This window comes from Mastigoproctus giganteus, chromosome 9 (assembly GCF_048544385.1).
Source record: "Mastigoproctus giganteus isolate SK-2022 chromosome 9, ASM4854438v1, whole genome shotgun sequence".
NCBI classification, from domain to species: domain Eukaryota; kingdom Metazoa; phylum Arthropoda; class Arachnida; order Uropygi; family Thelyphonidae; genus Mastigoproctus; species Mastigoproctus giganteus.
In genome coordinates this window covers 184,899,518-184,923,430 of record NC_143583.1, presented here as the reverse complement: position 1 = coordinate 184,923,430, position 23,913 = coordinate 184,899,518, and the positions used below count along the sequence as shown (strand labels likewise).

Sequence of the window (23,913 nt, the reverse complement as noted above, 5' to 3'; positions counted from 1 at the left end):
AATTCAATGAGATGACGTCGGTGACATGCGCGTGAATATTTTAACTGTGGCCACCATCATGGATGTTTTTAACGCCCTCACGCGTTAAAGTTTGTTAAAGTCAGGTAAGATTCATACAATTTAGCAAATCTAATGTTTTGGTTTTATATTAACGTTGTGGTATTAATTGCACTTCAACAATTTAATACCTTTTGTACCGTATTTGTTAAAGAATTAACAGTGTTCTCTTTGGTCTCTACTTAAGCTTGTTGGCTGCTAGTTGTAATATGGACTGGCAGCGCCGCCGTGCTATTTTTGTGAAATTTTTCAGCTGAAGAAGTGAGTACTCTTAAAGTATTTTTGTTAACACCTTTCGCATTTAGAAAAATTGAAACAGTCCCTACCGAAATACCATGAAAAGTTACATACATTCTCTTATATAGCCTTCACTACTTCGTCCTTTCATTGGCTTTTCCCGCGTCATTACTAATGGCTTTGTTTGGAACGCTAACTCCCTTCCTAACACGGAAACAAAGCAACATGGCGCATGTAGAATCTTGTTACTAGGCCAGATGGCGCTAATAATTAATGCAGATGGCGCTTAGAACTTCTTGTGGTTCGCTAAATTATCACCAGGGTTGTCTTGTTCTTTACCCTTAAGTGTTCTTATTCAAGAGAGCAAGAAAAGTACTTTTATTTTATGTTTGTGTGATCGTATCGTTTATGTAGTTGGCCTTTCATGATGGCAGTGTTGTGTGTCGTAGTGCGTTCTTCCGAAGCCATTAAAATGGCCTCCATCCGCCATACCTTTCTCGAGTCAAGTTCTCTTGATTGTGTTACGACATCACGGAGCTTTCCATTGCCATGAATATCTGTGCGCATGTTCATTTGTGTTATGACACTATGCAGAAGTAGAGGAACACGTAACTTCCTTATGCGACTGTATTTCGGTCTCTTAGATAATGGGACGTTTAATGCGCACAGTTTAGATACGGGCATGAAATTTGTATCAGGTTATTCAGCTGTTAAATTTAGACTGTTGGTTTTCGTTGTTGTATTAAGTAACGAAATGATATTTAATTCTGAGTAATTTGCTTATTAATAAAGTACCGAAAATTTGCTATAAAAGCGTCGCTACACAGTATTCGATTGCATTTTTTTTTCTTTTTTTATATACATATAAATGAGTGGAATGCAATTTGTCAACCGGAGGAATGCTTCCACTCTTTAAATGGCTGAATTTGAGGAGGGAAAACATCACTTGATATACAGTTTTTCAACTAAATACCTTTTGTATTGTGGCAAAAGAAAAAGTTTAAAATAAAAAAACTTCAAAATAAAAGGTCACATTATATTGCAATCCATAGCTTCGTTATTAAAAACTCAGTTGAAGGATAAGCCTTATTATATGATATTAAATTAATTATTAGCAATGAAACGATAGTAATAAATTCTCATTTCATCATCTCGGTAAACTTATGTATCTTTTGAATACTAAATGCACAAGGCATATGTTATGGGTTGAAATTAACTATATAATACTGGTGTAAATACACCATAGTTTACCCATAAATTTGTAAAGGTGTAAATATTTTTTGTATAAAAGTAAAGGTGTAGTTTGATTATATCTCATTGTGACTACATTCACAAGAAACCAGGTATTGCACTACTTCGAGTAAATAACCTTTCTCTAGTAGAGGAGACTACTGTTATCTATTCTCAGCGGGTACCACCCAGATGCATTTTGCAGCTTGTTGGCTCATGCATCGGTGGGTGGGCTGGTATTGTGAGGGTAGCCACAATGTGAATTATAATCAAACAATGCCTTTACACTACTTATGTAGTTAAATTTATGGTTAAACGATGGTGTATTTATACTGATATTGTATACTTATGTATCTTTGAATTGACACCCAAAAATGTTTGCCTTATTTTGGTGGTTTTCTTCTGAAGGTTATTTTGGATTTGCCTTATTGAGGTTGTGTAGTAAGAATTTTGTTAGGAGGTAGGTGGTTTAGTGCTTGGTTTATTCCCCCCTCCAAATTTTAGCTGCACTATAGTCTAATAGCATTCTACAGCTAATGTTTAAGCTACAAAAATTTTAGACTGCTGTATACAGATTTGTGCTTTGTATTAAGTCTACAAATAGCTACAATGTTTGAAACAAACATTTTTGCATGTAAGCCATTTATATTTTGTTATAAAGGAGTTCAGAAGATAAGATATTAAATGTCTTTCTCCAGGTTGTTTGCTTCAACTGTTTTATCTATATTCAGGGTTGTTCCAAAGCACTAATTTTGGCATATTTGTTGTAACTGGGGTGTACACAGTATGGCAATTAGAAAATGAGACCGATACTAGGAAAATATGTTTGCATATATGAGTAAACTAACCTTGGTTTATTCAAAGTTACTTCCTTCCACATCTATGCACTGCATGCAACAATCACCAAATTACTGGTGGAAGGCTCTGACTGCTTTATTTTTTCACGTTCTCATCGCAGCTCTTTTAATAGTGTCAATGTCATCAAAATAACAGCCTTTTAATGCTGCTTTGAGAACAAAAAGTATTACAGGCCTAAGTCTTGTAAATACAATGGGCGTAACAGTACACAAACTTTTTTTGATAACCAAAAACTCCCACACAATGAGAGCCTTATGGCTTCGTGCATTGTCATGCAAGAGGAACCAACTGACATTTTCTACATATTAAGGTCGTACACAAAATATTTTCAGCAATGAATGTTTCAAAACATCCATATAGTAGAAAGCAGAAATATTGGACATGAACTTTGTGCACAATTCCATTGCTATTGTAGAAAGTGATAAGCATGGTTTTGATTTTTGACTTTTCTTGACAAACTTCTTTGGATATGGCAGAGCTTGCAGACTTTCACTCCACGCTTTGTTACAGGGTTGTACTGAAAACATCTTGTCACCAGTAATCAAATTCAGAGAGTTGTTTGCTTTCAGTATTAATTAGTTCGCTGCAATGTTCAGCTTGCACCTGTCATTAACCATCTGTTTAACGGATGTGAAACGCATATTGCACAGACCTTAGTTTTCTTTAAATATTTGGTTATTTGTTGAATGGATCCCTTATTAACACACGGATCTTCTGAAATCATTCAGAGCGTAGCACATCTATTATTGGTAATGCTTTTTTTTTTTTTTTTTTTTTTTTTTTTTGCACCTTTTCAATCCACTCTGACATTCAAACCATTTTTTCTGGGCCCTTCCATGGGCAAAGCATTTATGCTACTCGTACACGAAACAGAAAATTCTCTACATAAATTTGCTCCCACAACAGAAACATGGGGAAAATATGCAGTTCAGCTCGCATTATGTTCTGAAATGGTGGAAATTGCTGACCTTGATTGTTGTGCTTGCGGAACAATCATTCTTTCATTTCAGGTTTACTTCTAATAGACACCAGCACTTGTCTCATTTTCCAATTGCCGCACTGTATATCAGTGCAACTTATGCCATTGTTGCAACATCAAACTTATGTTGAGAGTAAACAAATTTAGATAATGCTTAAATGTCAGTTTTGCATTCTTATTGAAATAGCATGAGGCTATTCAAATTAACCTGCAGCCATTATAACAGTTTAACTCGGTGCAAATGCAGGAATTTCAGTCAGTGTTCCATATAAATATTTCGCCTTCCTGGTTTTTATATAATGGCAAGGTGCTGGGGATTTCAAGAACTGCTAGGAGTCATCATGAAACAAGTAAATGTGTGGGCTGTGTTAGGGTAACTAAGAGTAAGAATAGGTGCATGTATACTTTCATGTACACCAATGCTAGGAGTATAGTGAATAAATATGATGAATTTGAAGTGCTGGTGAAGACATTGAAGGCAGATATTGTTGGGATATCAGAGATGTGGTGTCACACAGATATAAGGAATGCAAAATTGCAATTTTAGCATTGCAAGAAAGTATAAACTGTTATAATGGCATCAGCCAAAAAAAAATCCGTTTCCCTCATCCATTTGTTCCAAAAGTTTGTCTAGTTCAGCCTTGAATTTATTTAAGCTGTCAAAATCCCAGGGGCTCACATCTTGTATGGGCTTGTCACACCCAGGGTCCTGAGCTGGATATCATCATTCTTCTCTTTCTTGGCGATTCCTTTCTACTTCTCTCTCTCTCAGGGTAACTTGGGAATTTTTTTACCCAAACCCGCTGTCTAAAGGCAAATTTCCACACATCTATTCTACAAGTGTCTTTCCTCAATTTGAATTTATTCACCGAGGTGCGGAATCTGAGCAAGAGGAAGAATCCCATCAGCATTGAGCTTGCTCAAACCATTTGTACACATCAATCAGATCACCTCGCAGGTGCCTGGTCTCCAGACACTGCAATTTACAGAAGTTAAGCTTATCTTGGTAACAGCAATCCTTGTTTGTTGTTACCAAGATAAGCTTAACTAACCACTAATCTCATTGCCCTTCTCTGTACTCATTCTAGTAGCTCAACATCTTTCCTAAAATGAGGCATCCTGACTAGTATGCAGTATTCAAGGTGTTGCCTGACCATTACCTTATACAAGGGGACAATCACCTCCTTATCCCTGCAAGCAAAATTCCTATATATCACGAGCTTCTCTTGCAGCCTCTGCACTGCTCAGAATACTTCATATATGACTGAACAGTTATCCCCAGGTCTTTTTCATTTTCCACTACCATGATTTTGGGAGTACAGTGTGTTCAGAAAGGATATGAAGAAAGGACAAATTATGCTTCTAGTTCAAGAGGCAGATGTGTGTACAGTGCAATGTTGAGTCAGTTTCATGATATAAGCACTGGGAAAGGAAAAATAAGAGTAGCAGTATGTTAAGTCCTAATGACTCTGATAAACATAATGAACGACTATACAGAGAAATAGTTGGCCAATAAATCAGAATATCTTATAATGGGAGATTTTAACTTCCGAAATATTGACTGGAACTTGTGGGTTGGTAACTTGCGCACTAGCAAAACCTTTGTGAATTTATTGATCGTTTTCTACTGCAGCATGTTCAAGAGGCAACCAGAGGGTTAATACTCTTGATCTGATTATCAGCAGTGATTATTCATGCATTAAGAATCTGCAGATAAAGGAATAACTGGGTAACAGTGATCACAGTGTACTGATGAGAGATTTATTCAAAGATGTAATTACCATCAGGTGTAAAGGGAAGGGGTTTTGCTTTCATAAAGGGGATTACAGTGGTCTCAGATAGTTTTTAAATTCTGTACAGTGGGACCAACTGATAATGTTACCAACAGCAAATTCTAAATGAGAAGCATTCAAGGAATTAATCTTGGAAGCTACTAGGGTTTTCATACTAACTAAGAAATACTGAACAGCCTAAATGGATGTCAGATGAACTAATGAAACTCTTGGCAGAGAAGAAAAATGCACAGGGTGCATATAAATTATCAGGAGACATATGTTAATTGTAGATATAAGGTAGTATGTAATCAAGTCACATCTTTGGCAAAGGATGCAAAGAAAAACAGCAAAGACCTCTACTTCAGTAAACTCTAGAAGCAAGGGGATGAATCAGATTGGTCCACTTGATATCAATGGTTCCATTGTTGAGGATTCTGCTTAGGTAGCTGAATGAGTATTTTTCATCTACATTCACACAGGACTTATTTAGGAAGGGCAATGCCAGAAGTTTATCAAATGCTAAAGAATTTTGTAATAACTCAGAGAGCAAAGTGGAGGAGAAATTGTTGAAGTTAAACATAAGAATGGCACCTGGGGTGGATGGGATCTATCCAGTTATATTAAAAGATATGGTAAAGGAAGTAAGCAAACCCTTAGCCATAATTATGAGGCATCCTTGAACACGGGAGGTACCCATGGACTGGAGATGTGCAGATGTATCCCCAATTCACAAAGGGGGATCAAAGTGTGATACAAGTAATTACAGACCTGTTAGTTTATCTTCTGTTTCTGGGAAAATAATGGAGTCACTGGTTAAAGAAGAATTGCAGGATCATCTAGACAAGACTGCACTTATAGTTCAGACACAGCATGGGTTTGTTAAGGGCATGTCTTGTCTGACCAATATGATTGGATACTCCAATGTGGTCACAAAGGAACTGGATGCAAAAAATAAATTTGATATCATATACTTGGATTTCAGGAAAGCTTTTAATACTGTTGCACATAAAAGACTGCTGTACAAATTGGAACAGTGTAGCATTAAGGGCAAGTTGCTGCTAAGGATAAAGAGATGGCTGAGTGGAAGATTTTTTTTTTTTTTTTATGAGAACCCCAAACACGAGAGGTATTAGAACCTATAGTACTTAGTACCGTGCTTGGGTTGGAGGTTGAGAAGACGAAAGAAGATATTTGTTGATATTGGACTTGAACTTCTGTAGATTGTAATTTTCAGGAAATACATACGAAGGAAGGTTGTTCCAGAAAACGGCAGTTGAATGAATAAATGAGGAAGATGAAAAGTTGGTTCTGTGGGTTTGAAGTTGGACAGTAAGCGGATGTTGGCTGGTGGCGGCACGTGTTCGAACTGTTTTGAAAGAGAGAGCAGGATTTATAGAAGCCAATTCAGAAGAACAGTGCCCATGGAAGTATCTGTAGAAGAGGCATGCAGCAGAAACAGTGCGTCTATGAGAAAGCGAGTGGAGAGACTCTGTTAGAGATGAATCATTAATTAACCTAACTGCCCTCTTCTGAATGGAATCAAGAAGCCTGAGAGAGGTTTTGGGGGCACCACCCCAGATGTGGGAACAGTATTCCATGGCAGGGCGGATTTGCAATTTATACAGAGTGAGCAGCTGTTTGGAAGAAAAGTAACACCGAGAGCGAAAGAGAAAACCAAGTTTTTTAGATGCAGAGGAAGCAATATTTGTAATGTGCTTGTGCCAAGAGAGATTAGAAGTCAGGGTAATCCCCAAAAGAGATATATCATTTTGCCTAGAAATCGGAGTGTCACTAAAGATAAGCATAGGAGCAGAAGAATCCTTTTTGCGAGATATAAGACAAGACTGAGTTTTAGAAGGGTTGAAATCAACTAAGTTGTCTTTGCCCCACTGGAGAATTACCTGAAGATTGGCATTTAAGGAATTGGCAGCAGATTTTCGAGAACTTGAAGCTGATTGAGCAGGACAAGGTTTCTCAAAATGGAAAGTGGAATGCAATGTGCTATCATCGGCAAAACTATTGATAGGATTTCCAGTCAATGGAAGAAGGTCATTAATATACAAGAGGAAAAAAGTGGGGGAAAGAACTGAACCTTGGTGGACACCAGCATTAGTGGAGAAGTTAGAAGACAGAGAGCCATCTACCATCACCCTCAGTGAGCGATCAGAGAGAAAACTGGATAACCAATTACTAAAAACAGTTGGCAAACCATAAGACAGAAGCTTGTTTAGAAGACCTTTATGCCAAACACGATCAAAAGCCTTTGAGATGTCAAGAGCAACTACTTGTGTTTCACCGAACCTTTCCATTGAATTAGTCCATAAATGGGTAACATAGGCCAGAATATCACCAGTGGATCGACACTGACGGAATCCATACTGGCGATCGTTGATCAGACGGAAGGTTTCTAGGTAGTTTAAGAGTTGGCGGTTAATTGATTTCTCCATTACTTTAGAAAGAGTAGAAGTAATTGCAATGGGACGATAATTGGATGGGAGGGATTTGTCACCCTTTTTAGGAACTGGCTGGATATGAGCAAATTTCCAAGCAGAAGGAAAAACACCTTTGGAATAAGAAAGTGAAAAAAGGTGGCAAAGAATAGGAGTAAGTTCAGGAGCACAAGATAGTCAGTGTTAATCAATAGACACTGCTCTTCATGGACCAATGTTATTAGTGGGGGTCCTACAGGGTTTGGTGTTGAGTCCATTGTTGTTTTCTGTATTTATAAATGATATTGATGAAGGTATATCAGGCTTAATGTCGAAGTTTGTTCATGATGTGAAGGTTTACAGGGTTGTTAATGACTACGCTACTACAAAGGATTTGGAAAAGCTGGGCTGAGAGGTGGCAACTGAAGTTTAACATTGAGAAGTGCAAACTACTGCATGTGGGTAGAAATAACCCCAGAGTTATATACCAACTTTGTGGTGCTATCCTCTGGTTAGTGAAGAATGGAAAAGACCTGGGGGTTATTGTGCAGCCAGATATGAAGTTTTGTGAGCATTGCCGGCAGACTCTCAGAACAGCTGATGGGATCTTGTCAATGATGACATACAGGAATTTTTCTAGCAGAGATGAGGAGGTGATTATCCCCTTGTATAAGGCGATAGTTAGGCGCCTCCGTAGCCATGTGGGAAGGAGCAGCAGTGCGTTGCACACGCTTCTTGATTAGACCGGGGTTCGAGCCCGTCACCACCAAATATGGAGGATGCGGAAAGGTCAGAGAATGACCACTGCATATCCCGGAGCAATATGGCCTTAGTTGCTAATACTCCAAAAAAAACCAAACCAAGGCGATATATAGTCAGGCCACACTTTGTGTACTGCATACAGATCTGGAGGCCTCATTTTAGAAAGTATGCAGAGCTGCTGGAACGAGTACAGAGAAGGGCAACAAGATTGGTGAGGGGAAAAAGTGGTTGCTCTTATCAAGATAGGCTTAGTTCTGTTAGTTGGAGTGTCTGGAGATTAGGTATCTGTGTGTGATCTGATTGAGGTGTTCAAAGCCTTGAATGGTTTGAACAAGCTCAATGCTGATGGGATTCTTCCTCTTGTTCAGATTTCACACCTGTGGGGTCATTGATCTTTGGGAAAAACTTCCATCTGTCATTGTGGAAGTTGATAGCTTAAATAAATTTCGGAAGAACTAGACAATTTTGGAGCAAATGTTTTTTTTTTTTTTTTGGATGATGCTCATTAAGCATGTTTTCTTGCTTAATGAGCCTCTGCTATCCTGATATCTTCCTCTTATTAAAATGGGAAGTGTTATTTGAGTCAAGTTGTTGTCAAATGACAACCTGAGTGAATTAGTTTCTGATTTTTATAGAAGGAGACATGCTATGGAATGGTTTGCTTATAGGCTGATTTTAAAATGTGTTGTTTCCTTTTTTGTACATTTCCAGGATGCTAAGAGGAAGATGAAAGGGAAGGAGTGTGAACCCCATATTTCTTAGTATAAAAATCAAACTGTGATTTCCTTTGACTCATATCTATTTAAAATAATCAATTATATCCCTTCTCAATTTCAGTAAGAACAAGATGGGGGAAGGAGCATTTGCCTCCTATGCCAGTGTATAAAAATCAGAAATTCACTAAAATAGCTGTATAATATGGTAGAAATTGTAGTTTGGTTTCATTAGTGCTTCATATTGCAAATTCCATTATTCCATCCTTTGCTCCTTAAAGCTCTTCAAACAGAGAAGTTTTTCCTGATTTATTTTCTGCTTTATTAGTTTAAATTGTCATATTAACTTATTTTCTAGAGTAGCTTTATATTCCTAGTTACGATACTTAGTTTAAAGTTTAACTTAGACAGAGATTTTGTAGATATTACTTAGTATCGGTAACGGTATCAAATCCACGTGTCACAAACCAAATTTTTTTTTTTAACCAAATTTAGTCGATTTATTAACCAACTGTTATATCAAATTATCTTCTATAAGTAGATTATAGACCTAGTCAGGATCCTTAGTTTATTCTAAATTGAGATAGCGAGATTTGGAAGCTAATCAATACTTACGAGTCCGTAGAAATACCGTTCGTGAATTCCCGCCATTTTTACACGATAGCATAAGCTTAGTGTCGTATAGTGCATAATATAATATTGTCAATTAATCAGTAAATCTATTAATCTTGATAAACTTTATTGTCAATTAAATTGTACTTTTAACTCTATATATATATATATATATATATATATATATATATATGTAACGACTTAATCTAACAAATAATTAATACATAACTATAGTGGTACACGTGATACGGAAGTTGTATAAAGGGAACTCGTAGAAAACACTAGATACCAAAAAATATATATATATAACATAACTGTTTTGGGATATAACTTAAGGATTTAATTTTTGTTTTGAATTTTATTGAATTAAATCGGAATCATGACTCTGACCAGAGCAGCAAAGCAAAAGGCTCAAGCTAATGGGAGTGCTGTGGTTCAGGGGAGAACTGAGGGGGGCAGTTGCCCTCTGAATCACAGTCTATTAAAATGCACTGTTTGCTTGATGTTTGCGGAGCAGTCGGGTACGGGACATGATACTGCCAAGGGGGATGTCTTTGTGTGTGCACGATGTAAGGAGTGCAAGGAAATCAGGCGACAACTCAGCGTTGTTATGGGCCTTTATGAGAGCTTGAAGGACAGGGTGGATGCCCTCGAAGGAAATAAATTGAGGGGCCCATCAAGCTCTCAGCTGCCCACATCAACGCCAGAGCTTGCACTTGGTCATCAGGCAACACAGAAGCAGCCCCCTAGGCAGAATGCGCTGGTCCCACAGGAACTAGTAGTTGTTGGTGACTCTATTGTCAGGGAAACGGGGAACATCCTTTGTAAAAAGGATAGGTGGAATAGGACCAGGGTATGTCTGCCAGGGGCAAAGGTTGATGACGTTGTAGAGCGGATATCATCTTTTAAGGGCACAAAAGGTGATATAGTTGTACACGTTGGCACTAATGATATTAAGAGTAGGAGACCGGCGGAATTACTTAGCAAGTACAGGTCACTGTTGAAAAAAAGCCGTGAATTAGGGTTGAACTTGAAAGTGTCTGCAATTCTGCCCAGACACGATAGGAGGGAGTATATGATGAGAGCCTTGTCGATCAATTCGGCCCTGGAGGGATTGTGCAAGGCTCAAGGGGTAGAATTTTTTTCAGCCTGGACTGTACTTGTTAACAGGAGAGACTGCTTCTACAGGGATGGGATACACTTAAATAGAAAGGGTGCAAGAATTTTTGCTGATGCTGTCGAGGCAGTGTTAGGTGGGTCGGAAAACTGCTAGTTGGGGGGGATACAAGGACTAATAGATTAACAGTAGCCAGTGGCAGAGGTGGAAGTGATTCTTGCACTGCTTCTATTGAAATGAGCAGAAGTCTGAAAAACAGGATGCAGGATATTTCAGAGACTGCTGGTAGTCATTGCGGTACAAGTAAACACATGGGTTGTGTTAGGGTAGCTAAGAATAGAAACACGTGCATGTATACCTGCGTGTACACCAATGCTAGGAGTTTGGTAAATAAATTTGATGAATTTGAGGTATTGCTCAAAACATCAAAGGCAGATATTGTTGGGATATCAGAGACGTGGTGTCACACAGATATAAGTAATGCGGAACTGGAATTTGGGGAATACAATGTGTATAGAAAGGATAGACAGGACAGGAGGGGAGGAGGGGTCATGCTATTAATTAAGAAACACATAAAGTCCAAGGAAGTGAAGCCAGTCGACATCGATGGACAGGGCAGCGTCGAGTCAGTTTGGTGTGACATAAGCATAGGGAAATCAAAATTGAGAGTAGGAGTGTGCTATAGGCCTAATGACTCTGATGAGTATAATAAGATATTGTACAGGGAAATAGAGTGGGCCAGTAAATCAGAGAGTCTTATAATGGGGGACTTTAATTTCCCAGATATTGACTGGAATTTGTGGGTTGGTCACTCGCACACTAGCAAGGCTTTTGTGGATTTATTGGATGATTGTTTTCTACATCAGCATGTTCGTGAGGCAACAAGAGGGAGCAATACTCTTGATCTGATTATCAGTAGTGATTCTTCATGCATTAAGAACCTGCAGATAAATGAACCACTAGGTGGCAGTGATCACAGTGTGTTGAAGTGGGATTTACTCAAGGAGGTAACTACCATCAGAGGTAAAGGGAAGGGTTTTTGTTTTCGTAAAGGCGACTATGATGGTCTGAGACAGTATTTAAATTCTATACAGTGGGACCAACTGATGATGTTACCAACAGCAAACTCAAAATGGGAAGCATTCAAGGAACTAATCTTGGAGGCTACCAGGCTTTACATACCAACTAAGAAATATTGTTCAAGGTTTAGGCCTAAATGGTTGTCAGATGAACTAATGAGACATGTGGCAGAGAAGAAAAATGCATGGGATACATACAAATTAATGGGTGACATGGAAGCCTATGATAGATATAAGTTGGTCTGTAACCAAGTCACAAAGGAGATTAGGCAGGCAAAGGCAGACTATGAAAAATCCTTGGCAAAGGATGCAAAGAAAAACAGAAAAGAGTTCTTTACATACTTGAACTCGAAAAGGAAAGGGTTGAATCTGATTGGTCCACTGGATATTGATGGTTCAACAGTTGAGGATCCTGCTCAGGTGGCTAACAATCTAAACGAGTATTTTGCATCTACATTCACGCATGAGGAGTTATTCAGGAAGGAGAATGATGTAGGTAAAGTAAACATTGGCAGTGAGCTGGATGATTTTGTAATAACTGAGAGGAAAGTGGAGGAGAGATTGTTGAGGATAAACATAAAAAAGGCACCTGGGGTGGATGGGATCTATCCAGTTATATTAAAGGAGGCAGCAAAGGAAGTAAGCAAACCCTTAGCCATAATTATGAGAGCTTCCTTGGACTCAGGGGAGGTACCTATGGACTGGAGATGTGCAAATGTGACCCCAATTCACAAAGGAGGTTCAAAGGCTGACACAAGTAATTATAGACCTGTTAGTTTAACTTCTGTTCCAGGTAAATTAATGGAGGCACTAGTTAAAGAAGCACTGCAGGATCATCTAGACAAGAATTCAGTTATAGCTCAGACGCAGCATGGTTTTGTTAAGGGCAGGTCTTGCCTGACCAATTTGATTGGATACTATGATGTAGTCACAAAAGAACTGGATGCAGGTAATAACTTTGATATTATATATTTGGATCTTAGAAAGGCTTTTGATACTGTTGCACATGGAAGACTGCTGCACAAATTGGAGCAGTGTGGCATTGGAGGCAAATTGCTGCTATGGATAAGGGGATGGTTGAGTGGCAGAAGACAGAGAGTGGTAATCAATGGACACTGCTCAACGTGGACTAATGTTATTAGTGGAGTTCCTCAAGGTTCAGTGTTGGGTCCGTTGTTGTTTTCGGTGTTTATGAATGATATTGATGATGGGATATCAAGTTTAATGTCCAAGTTTGCAGATGATACAAAGGTTGGCAGGGTCATTAAGGACAATACTGACGCTATGCTGCTGCAACAGGATCTGGACAGGTTGAACAGATGGGCTGAGAGGTGGCAAATGAGGTTTAACATCGACAAATGTAAAGTGCTGCATATGGGAAACAGTAACCCCAGAGCAACGTATCAACTCTGCGGTACTACACTGACAGTGGTGGAGAATGAAAAGGACCTGGGGGTAATTGTGCAGGCAGATATGAAGTTCTCTGAGCAGTGCAGACGAGCTGCAAGAGTAGCTCATGGTGTCTTGTCAATGATATACAGGAATTTTTCTAGCAGGGATAAGGAGGTGATTATTCCCTTGTATAAGGCAATGGTAAGGCCACATCTTGAGTACTGTATACAGGTCTGGAGGCCTCATTTCAAGAAGGATGTAGAGCTGCTGGAACGGGTACAGAGAAGGGCAACAAGATTAGTAAATGGAACAAAGGGTTGCTCTTACGAAGAAAGGCTTAAGTTTTGCAAATTACAGAGTCTGGAGACTAGGCACCGGCGAGGTGATCTGATAGAGGTGTATAAGGCTTTGAATGGTTTGAGCATGCTCAATGCCAATGGGATTCTTCATCTTTCTCAGAATAATCACCTCAGAGGGCATAAATTCAAATTGAGGAAGGACGGATGTCGGATAGATGTGCGGAAATTTGCCTTTGGCCAGCGGGTGGTTGGTTGGTGGAACCGACTTCCATCACTGGTTGTTGAAGTTGATAGCCTAAACAAATTTAAAGCTCAACTGGACAGGTATTTCGAACGAACGGAGGGGTGAAATGGGAGTGGTTTTTTTTTTTTTTTTTTTTTTTTGGCTGATGCTGAATAAGCTTGCTTTCTTGCATCATATGCCTCTGTTAATGCTATTGCTAATGCTATATATATCTCCTTGCAAGACTATATACAGGCCAGTTTAATTATTATTATTATTAGCCAAATGGTGCAAGAAAGCCTGAGCTTATGCTGCACCAGCCAAAAAAAAATTCCCGAGCTACCCTAAGAGAGAGAGAGAGAGAGAGAGAAAAAGAAAAGTAGAAGGGAATCACCAAGAAAGAGAAGAATGATGATATCCAGCTCTGGACCCTGGGTGTGCCAAGCCCATACTCACCAGATGTGAGCCCTTACCTAAATGATAATTTGACAGGGAGTTATGTATGTGAAGTGACTCCAGGCCTGGCCTGATATCACAACAATGACGTAAGATGCACCTGAGTATGCCCTAATTTGTACATTAGTCTAAAATTTTTGTAGAATAAGACTAAGTTTGAAACACTTTTTGATACCACTTGTATTGTGGAAATAAGTCATAATTTGAGATGTGGGATAATTTGTCATACAGAAGTACACTGTGTAAGGTGTTCTGTAATATCTTCCATGTAAATTTTGTTTTCAAATATATTAGCTATGTACAGACTTGATGCAAAATACTAATTTATACATTAGTCTATATTAGAGTTTAAGGTACGCTTTGTGTTATGGTCTAGGTGCTTTGTATTCCCATCTCCCTTTTGCATAATCCTGTTTTTAAGTCACGAATGTAACTTTGTTTCCACACAATGGGGGAGGAGTAAGGTGGTTATAAATTTGTTTATTGGTAATGTAAAGATAAAAGTAGTACCATATAGACTTTGCTTATGGGAATAAGTTTATCAGATGGTGCTTTAGTATTTAACAATTCTTTAAACATAGGCTATTCAACAGCATGTTTTGAATTGAATTAAACTATAATTAAAAATCTGTTTGATAAACTGTGTTGGCATTATTATAGTAATGATAACACAACTCTTCTCTGATGTTTGTATATACATTAAAATCTGCATGCTGTTGATTTTAATGTATATACACACATACTAAAAATGCATAACCTGTTATTAACTGAGCACTGTACATGGTATAATAACAAAGTTTATAACACTCTTTCTCTAAGGCAATGCCATTATACTCCAGGTAGTCCTGGAGTATAATGGCATTGCCCAATTTGAGTTACTACTTCTACTATCGAAGTAGTAACTCAATCCATGTTACTGTGCTTCAACATTAGTGAGAATTCTGAAAGCATTGAGAATAATATAGATTAGTTGCACCAATCTTTGCTTATGTAGTATTAGTAATGGAGGCATGTGATGCAAGAAAGCAAGTGTATGAGCTTATGTAGCATCGGCCAAAAAAACCAATTTCACACATCCATTCCCTCTAAAGGTTTGTCCAGTTCCTCCTTGAATTTATTTAAGCTATTAACTTCCACAATGACAAGTGGAAGTTTATTCCAGCAATTAACCACCCTCTGGCTAAAGGCAAATTTCCGCACATCTATTCTACAAACCGTCTTTCCTCAATTTGAATTTATGCCCCCTCAGATTTCTGAGGGGGGCATAAATCTGAGCAGGCAGAAGAATTCCATCAGAATTCAGCATGCTCAACCCATTCAAGGCCTTAACAGTTCAATTAGATTGCCTCACAGGTGCCTAGTCTCTAGTCGCTGCTATTTGCAGAACTTAAGCCTTTCTTGGTAAGAGGACCACTTCATTCCCCTCACCAATCTTGTTGCCCTTCTCTGTACATGCTCAAGCAACTCTACATCCTTCCTAAAATGAGGCCTCCAGATCTGTACATATTACTCCAGGTGTGGTCTGATTATTGCCATATACAAAGGGATAATCACCTCATTTTCCCAATTAGCAAGATGTACAAAATGCTACTCAAAAGTTATGAGAATACATTTAAGAATAGTTTCATTTATCTGATTTGAAATATCTCCTTTAGTAATTAATATGCATCACTGAAGTTTTGAAAATGTCTGAAATTAGTTATTTTTTTTCTGAATCAAAAATAGTTTCAGGTTAACTGTCTTTCTGAGTCAACATGATTAACCCGAAACTGGTCAGGCCATTGTTTTTGATCTTCATGTTCATACTCATTTAAATGGGATAAAAAGTTACCCCATTTATAATCTTAAAAATGGCAAGAAATAATTCAAAGTTTTTCACTCTGTTGTTGTTGTTTATCTTTAATTTTAAATCTGTTATGAACATATGAAAAATACATTTTTTACGTTAAAACATTTATTTTATGCCTGCACACTTTCTCATTTAGAAGTTTTGAGTATTATCTTCATTATTATTTTGGCGGACAGAAAGTGAAATGCTAATCAAAAAACCTGAGTGGTTCAGCAATTGTACACCAGCCAAACTTTTATCATATGAAGCTTACATCCTGGTAGAGTCTGAGCACTGCTATAAAACCTCAGTGCATGTTCAGTAATTGGATTCAAGAGATGGTGCTAATTTTAAATTCATGTTTTGAATTTAAAATTAGCACCATCATGAAGATGTGCATATAATTATCAGGAAAAGACAAACTTGGTTCTTCCTTTTTCCTGTTTGTGGATAACTAACAGAGATTTCTGGACTTTAGTGGAGAAAGCACTCCTTGAAAGGAGTGCTTTCTTTGATTTCTGTGTGGACTAAGTAGAATAAGAGTATGAAGTTGTGCAGGTCTTAAAGACCCTTGTTTGGAAACAAGATTCCGAATAGGAGAAGTGAGGCATCACGGGTATTTGGTTATTGGCTAGAAACTGTCACTGACCTGTTATTTTAGAAACTTATTCTGGATGTTTGTTTTTTGAATAAAGTATCATCTTCAAATTCTGTTAGTAACACCGTTTTACCAATTTTTATATTGAGACTATTCAAGCTTTCAGAGAATCACAAAGCATTTGTTGATGTCTTCATAAGCTTCATGTACACGAGTAATGCAACATCAAATAGTCTAGGATGAGCCATCGGGAATGCAGGGTCCATTCTTGTATGAATGGTGCCCAAAAAAGACAGGTTTCACATCCCAAGGCTCATCTCCCTCTATTAAAGTATACTGCCATAACTGAGCTATAAAAATTTGTATGTTATTATTAGTAGTAGTAGCAGTGGAAAATGATTCAAGGAAGCAAGCTTATACAGCATTAGCCCTCTCCAAAAAAAAAAAAAAAATTATAGCTCAGTCTGTCCAATTTTTCCCCAGATTCATTCAAACCTCCAGAACATGGCGGTTTGTTCCATTTATCAACTGCTCTCTGGCTGAAAGCAAACTTTTGCACATATATATCCTGCAGTCATCCTTTTTCCAATTCAATTTATCTGCCTGTGTATGTTGTCCAAGAAAGAGCATGGATACCATTATTAAGTTGTCTCAGTTCATTGAAAACTTAACATTTCAGTCAGGTCTCCTAGCAAGTGCTGTATTTTTGCAGAACTGAAGCCTTCTGTGGTAAGAATACTCCTGTTTGTTTTTGACTAATTTGATTGCACCTGTTCTAAGAGAACCACATCTTTCTCAAAATGAGACTCCCAGATCTGTATGCAGTACTCAAGGCTTGGACCAACCACTCCACTGCAGAATGGGACAGTCACCTTCCTATTCACCCCCCCAAGCAAAGTTCCCTTATGTCATTAACAACCCCCCCCCCCATAAGCTGTTTTTGCAAACAGCTTGCCCACACTGCTCAGAGTCTTGCATTGGACTGCACAGCCATCATTAGGTTCCTTTCTTTTTTCACCACACTTAACCACCCAATTGGTGTGCTCTTCTAGAACTATTGGTAGATGCAGAATGCTTCCCATATAAAATTGGACAGACTGAGCTATATTTTTTTTTTTTTTTTTTTTTTTGTAGCACCCTGCATCTACCAATGCTGAATCTCAGTTACCACTTCTCAACCCTTCTATCCAATTTTTCTAGGTCTTGCTCAGTAGTACACCTTGATTCCTGTCATTAAACTCTGCCAACCACAGTATCATCCACAAACATAGGCTGTATGCTTGATATGCCTTCATCAGTATTGTTCATAAATTTTGTAAATAAATTGTTAATAAATATTGTAAACATTAAGGAACCCAGTATCGCATTACTATTATGGATAGCTTTATTACATTTTCATTCTCATAACCTTTGGCTGGCAGAGATAGGATAATGTTTCATATCATTATAACTTTGTAAATGTTTCACTGTAAAATAAAAAAAATGCACTTCTAATAATGAATTGTATTTGAAAAACCTGTTATAGAATCTATCTTGGATGTGTATTTCATATGGTAAAATTTAAGGAAAATTCATTTATTGGAAACTGCATTATTCCAAACATTTTGAATAGTGGGACAAAGTCCTTTGTACGATTGCTCATTTAACTTCATAATGTGCATCCACTGGAGGGAGTAATGTACTTTGATGAGAGATTGTTTAGAATAGTGTAACATGAAATTCATACATGTGTAGTAATTAATAGAAAGCCTAAGAAGCAGTGCTGCATTCAGTTTAGGAGGGAAAATAGCAGTAATAAAATATATAATAATGAAGTCAAATATTAAATATAATGTAAAAATGAAGTGAAAGTTGAACTTAATTGGTATATAAGTTGTTCAGAGAACATAATTGGAAAGAACATGGTAGCAATTGGTATAAGGTAACAAGGAAAGGAACACTTACAAGGAGCAAATAAAGACAGAGGTGAGAAGTTTTACATTTCATACTGAATATGTGCAGATCTGAAATTTCAGAAAAACAAAATCTTCATAGATTTTTGCCAGTCAGATTTCACAACCAAGCAAAAAGAGGAACTTTAATTTTGTTATTTTATGCATTAACCTTGCTATCAAAGCAAGGTTAGTGCATCATTTGTCACATTGGTTGGCTTCAGACACTTCCAGTTTACAATTTAACTATCAGAACTGGAAACATTCTTGGTTGGTAAGTTGCAAAGCCAAATTTTGGTTGAGAACCTGTGTATTTGACCCATTATAGCAGGTTGGAACATTGCAACATGTTGATGCTTGAAATGGAATTGCACTCTTGGACAATATTTCCTTTACAATAACATAATGTTATAATCAAAATCGATTTTTATTATGGCATTAGTATAAGCATTTGTGCTGACAGTAAAGATGTAGCAATAAAGGACTGTAGACAGCCTAAGTTTGTAGGTTATTTTTTTTTTTCTACAACAGGCAAAGATCTCAAAAAATAGATTGCAATATGTTAAATGTAAATATCTGGGTTCCAGTGTGTGTTTTTGCTTTGTTTTAGACCACCAAATTTAATAAACCTTTGATAATCATGTTCAGTGAAGTATTCTTATTGTTCAGTTTAGTTCAGTTGACCCACATAAATATCTGTAATGCTTTTCAATTCTTATATTTGAAAGTTTTTTGTTTTTCTTTTTATGAAAATCCCAAACACAAAAGGTCTTAGTACTGTGCATGGATTTTAGGTTGAGAAGATGAAAAAAGATATTTGTTGATATTAGACTTGAATTTCTGTAAATTTTCAGGAAATACATGTGGAGGGAGATTGTTCCAGAAAACAGAAGTTGAAGAAATAAATGAGAAAGAAGAAGTTTGACAGTAAATGGATATTGACTGGTTGCAGTATGTGTTCAGTTTAGGTTGGAGGAGAGAGGAGGAATTATTGAAACAAATCCAGATGAACAATGCCCATGGAAGTATCTATAGAAAAGGCATGCAGCAGAAACAAAATGTCTGTGAGACAGAGTGGAGAGGATGCATTTAATACAGCATGGTGCTGTGGAATACATTGATATTTAACAAATTGGAGAAGAAAAACATTTTCCAAAGTTTCAATAAAATTTTCTGCAACAGTGAACCTTTCAGGTTCACATATTGGCAGTTCTTTCTTGACCGTTTAACCAGGGAGTACTACAGTACTGTTCTGTTCACCATAAAAAAATTATTTCATGACAAGTAATGTACCAAACAGGTGTTATGCACAGTTCAGGAACAATTGGGAGGTGTGGCAACCGAATTGCTCACTAATCTCATGAAATGAAACAACTTCATCTGAGTAGGGTTTAGAATCTGTCTATTACTAATAGTCTAAGTGTTGGGTCCTCTATTGTTCTGATGATTGTTGTTTTATCCTCCACTTCAGTGATTGTATTCCTACTGATGCATGGCCACAAAAAATGATTCTAAATCCTACACAGGTGAAGTGTTTTTATTTCAGATGATTTTTATCAGGATAACCTGTGCAACGTGCTGTATAGAAATTGTTGCTGTTGTTAATGGGTTCAAAACAGCTGGCATTCACTTTTGCAATTAAAACTAGGCAACTAGATCTGTTTTAAGCATTTGTTTACATATATTAAACTAGCGGGCATAATTCTGAACACACTTAAAAAATATGCTTAACATTCACATATAAAAATACATTTATATATTTACATAACTTTAGTATAATGCATTCATTTTAGAATTCCTAGTTTATTTTACAAGAAAATTATTATTAGTTGCAATTTAACAAACCTTTTTTTTTTTAAAAGAAATAACTTTAAAAAAAGACTGTAATGCAAAATATATTGATTGATTGCTTCTACAGGGATGGGATACACTTAAATAGAAAGGGTGCAAGAATATTTGCTGATGCTATCGAGGCAGTGTTAGGTGGGTCGGAAAACTGCTAGCTTGGGGGGAGACAAAGACTAATGGATTAACAGTAGCCACTGGCAGAGGTGAAAGAGATTCTTGCACTGCTTCTATTGGAATGAGCAGAAGCCTGAAAAACAAGATGCAGGATATTTCAGAGACTGCTGGAAGTCATTGCGGTACAAGTAAACACATGGGTTGTGTTAGGGTAGCTAAGAATAGAAACAGGGGCATGTATACTTGCGTGTACACCAATGCTAGGAGTTTAGTAAATAAATTTGATGAATTTGAGGTATTGCTCAAAACATCAAAGGCAGATATTGTTGGGATATCAGAGACGTGGTGTCACACAGATATAAGGAATGCAGAACTGGAATTTGGGGAGTACAATGTGTATAGAAAGGATAGACAGGACAGGAGGGGTTATGCTATTAGTTAAAAAACACAAAATCCAAGCAAGTGAAGCCAGTCGACATCGATGGACAGTGCAGTGTCGAGTCAGTTTGGTGTGACATAAGCATAGGTAAATCAAAATTGAGAGTAGGAGTGTGCTATAGGCCTAATGACTCTGATGAGTATAATAAGATACTGTACAGGTAAATAGAATGGGCCAGTAAATCAGAGAGTCTTATAATGGGGGATTTTAATTTCCCAGATATTGACTGGAATTTGTGGATTGGTCACTCACACACTAGCAAGGCTTTTGTGGATTTATTGGATGATTGTTTTCTACACCAGCATGTTCGGGAGGCAACTAGAGGGAGTAATACTCTTGATCTGATTATCAGTAGTGATTCTTCATGCATTAAGAATCTGCAGATAAAGGAACCACTGGGTGGCAGTGATCACAGTGTGCAGAAGTGGGATTTACTCAAGGAGGTAACTACCATCAGAGGTAAAGGGAAGGGTGTTTGCTTTCGTAAAGGCGACTATGATGGTCTGAGACAGTATTTAAATTCTATACAGTGGGACCAACTGATGATGTTACCAACAGCAAATTCAAAATGGGAATCATTCAAGGAACTAATCTTGGAAGCTACCAGGCTTTACATACCAGCCAAGAAATGTTGTTCAAGGTTCAGGCCTAAATGGTTGTCAGATGAACTAATGAGACATATGGCAGAGAAGAAAAATGCATGGGATACATACAAATTAATGGGTGACATGGAAGCCTATGATAGATATAAGTTGGTCTGTAACCAAGTCACAAAGGAGATTAGGCAGGCAAAGGCAGATTATGAGAAATCCTTGGCAAAGGATGCAAAGAAAAACAGAAAAGAGTTCTTTACCTATTTAAACTCAAGAAGGAAAGGGATGAATCAGATTGGTCCACTGGATGTTGATGGTTCAACAGTTGAGGATCCAGCTCAGGTGGCTAACAATCTAAACGAGTATTTTGCATCTACATTCACACATGAGGAGTTATTCAGGAAGGGGAATGTCCTAGGTGAAGTAAACATTGGCAGTGAGCTAGATGATTTTCTAATAACTGAGAGGAAAGTGGAGGAGAAATTGTTGAGGATAAACATAAAAAAGGCACCTGGGGTGGATGGGATCTATCCAGTTATATTAAAGGAGGCAGCAAAGGAAGTAAGCAAACCCCTAGCCATAATTATGAGAGCTTCTTTGGACTCAGGGGAGGTACCCATAGACTGGAGATGTGCAAATGTAACCCCAATTCACAAAGGAGGATCAAAGGCTGACACAAGTAATTATAGACCTGTTAGTTTAACTTCGGTTCCAGGAAAATTAATGGAGGCACTGGTTAAAGAAGCACTGCAGGATCATCTGGACAAGAATTCAGTTATAGCTCAGACACAGCATGGTTTTGTTAAGGGCAGGTCTTGTCTGACCAATTTGATTGGATACTATGATGTAGTCACAAAAGAACTGGATGCAGGGAATAACTTTGATATTATATATTTGGATCTTAGAAAGGCTTTTGATACTGTTGCGCATGGAAGACTGCTGCACAAATTGGAGAAGTGTGGCATTGGAGGCAAATTGCTGCTATGGATAAAGGGATGGTTGAGTGGCAGAAGACAGAGAGTGGTAATCAATGGACACTGCTCAACGTGGACTAATGTTATTAGTGGAGTTCCTCAGGGTTCAGTGTTGGGTCCATTGTTGTTTTCTGTATTTATAAATGATTTTCTGTATTTATTGATGATGGTGTATCAGGCTTAATGTCCAAGTTTGCAGATGATACAAAGGTTGGCAGGGTTGTTAAGGACACTACTGATACTATGCTGCTGCAACAGGATCTGGAAAGGTTGAGCAGATGGGCTGAGAGGTGGCAAATGAAGTTTAACATTGACAAATGTAAAGTACTACATATGGGAAACAGTAACCCCAGATCAACGTATCAACTCTGTGGTACTACGCTGACAGTGGTAGAGAATGAAAAGGACCTGGGGGTAATTGTGCAGGCAGATATGAAGTTCTCTGAGCAGTGCAGACGAGCTGCAAGAGTAGCTCATGGTGTCTTGTCAATGATATACAGGAATTTTTGATGGATGTGATGTGTGGATGTGATTATTCCCTTGTATAAGGCATTGGTCAGGCCACACCTTGAGTACTGTATACAGGTCTGGAGGCCTCATTTCAAGAAGGATGTAGAGCTGCTGGAAAGTGTAACAGAGAAGGGCAACAAGATTAGTGAATGGAACAAAGGGTTGCTCTTACGAAGAAAGGCTTAAGCTTTGCAAATTACAGAGCCTGGAGACTAGGCATCGGCGAGGTGATCTGATAGAGGTGTATAAGGCTTTGAATGGCTTGAGCATGCTCAATGCCGATGGGATTCTTCCTCTTGCTCAGAATAATCACCCGAGAGGGCATAAATTCAAATTGAGGAAGGACGGATGTCGGATAGATGTGTGGAAATTTGCCTTTAGCCAGTGGGCAGTTGGTTTGTGGAATAGACTCCCATCTCTTGTTGTTGAAGTTTTGATAGCCTAAACAAATTTAAGGCTCAGCTGGACAGGTATTTCGAACGAACGGAGGGGTGAAATGGGAGTTGTGGTTGTTTTTTTTTTTTTTTTGCTGATGCTGAATAAGCTTGCTTTCTTGCATCATATGCCTCTACTAATGCTAATGCTATATTTAAAAAAAAGAAGAGATTTTATGATTGTTCATATTTAAGTCAGTAATTAAATGTAAATCTTTATATATTTTGCTGGAAGCTTTTAAAACAATTTGCCAAATTTTTAATGGATAAACTTTGCTTGGCCTACCTGATAAACTAGCTTGACATGGTCTCACAGGAGTTGAATGCAAAGGAAGCAGTTTTGACATTATATATTTAGGTTTCAGCAAGGCACTTGACATATCCCAACATGGTCAGTTGCTATATCAGATGGGACTGTGGTCAAGG

At 37.8% G+C, this 23,913-nt stretch overlaps 1 protein-coding gene across 1 annotated transcript in view; it reads left to right on the top strand.

Moving 5' to 3' along the window:
* Positions 1-75: 75 nt before the first annotated feature.
* LOC150080937 (uncharacterized) overlaps positions 76-23,913 on the top strand; it is a 227,163-nt gene continuing 203,325 nt past the window's right edge. The window contains exon 1 of the mRNA XM_090380618.1: positions 76-104. The gene's annotated coding sequence lies outside the window, so the exon portion shown is untranslated. The remainder of the gene's footprint in view (positions 105-23,913) is intronic.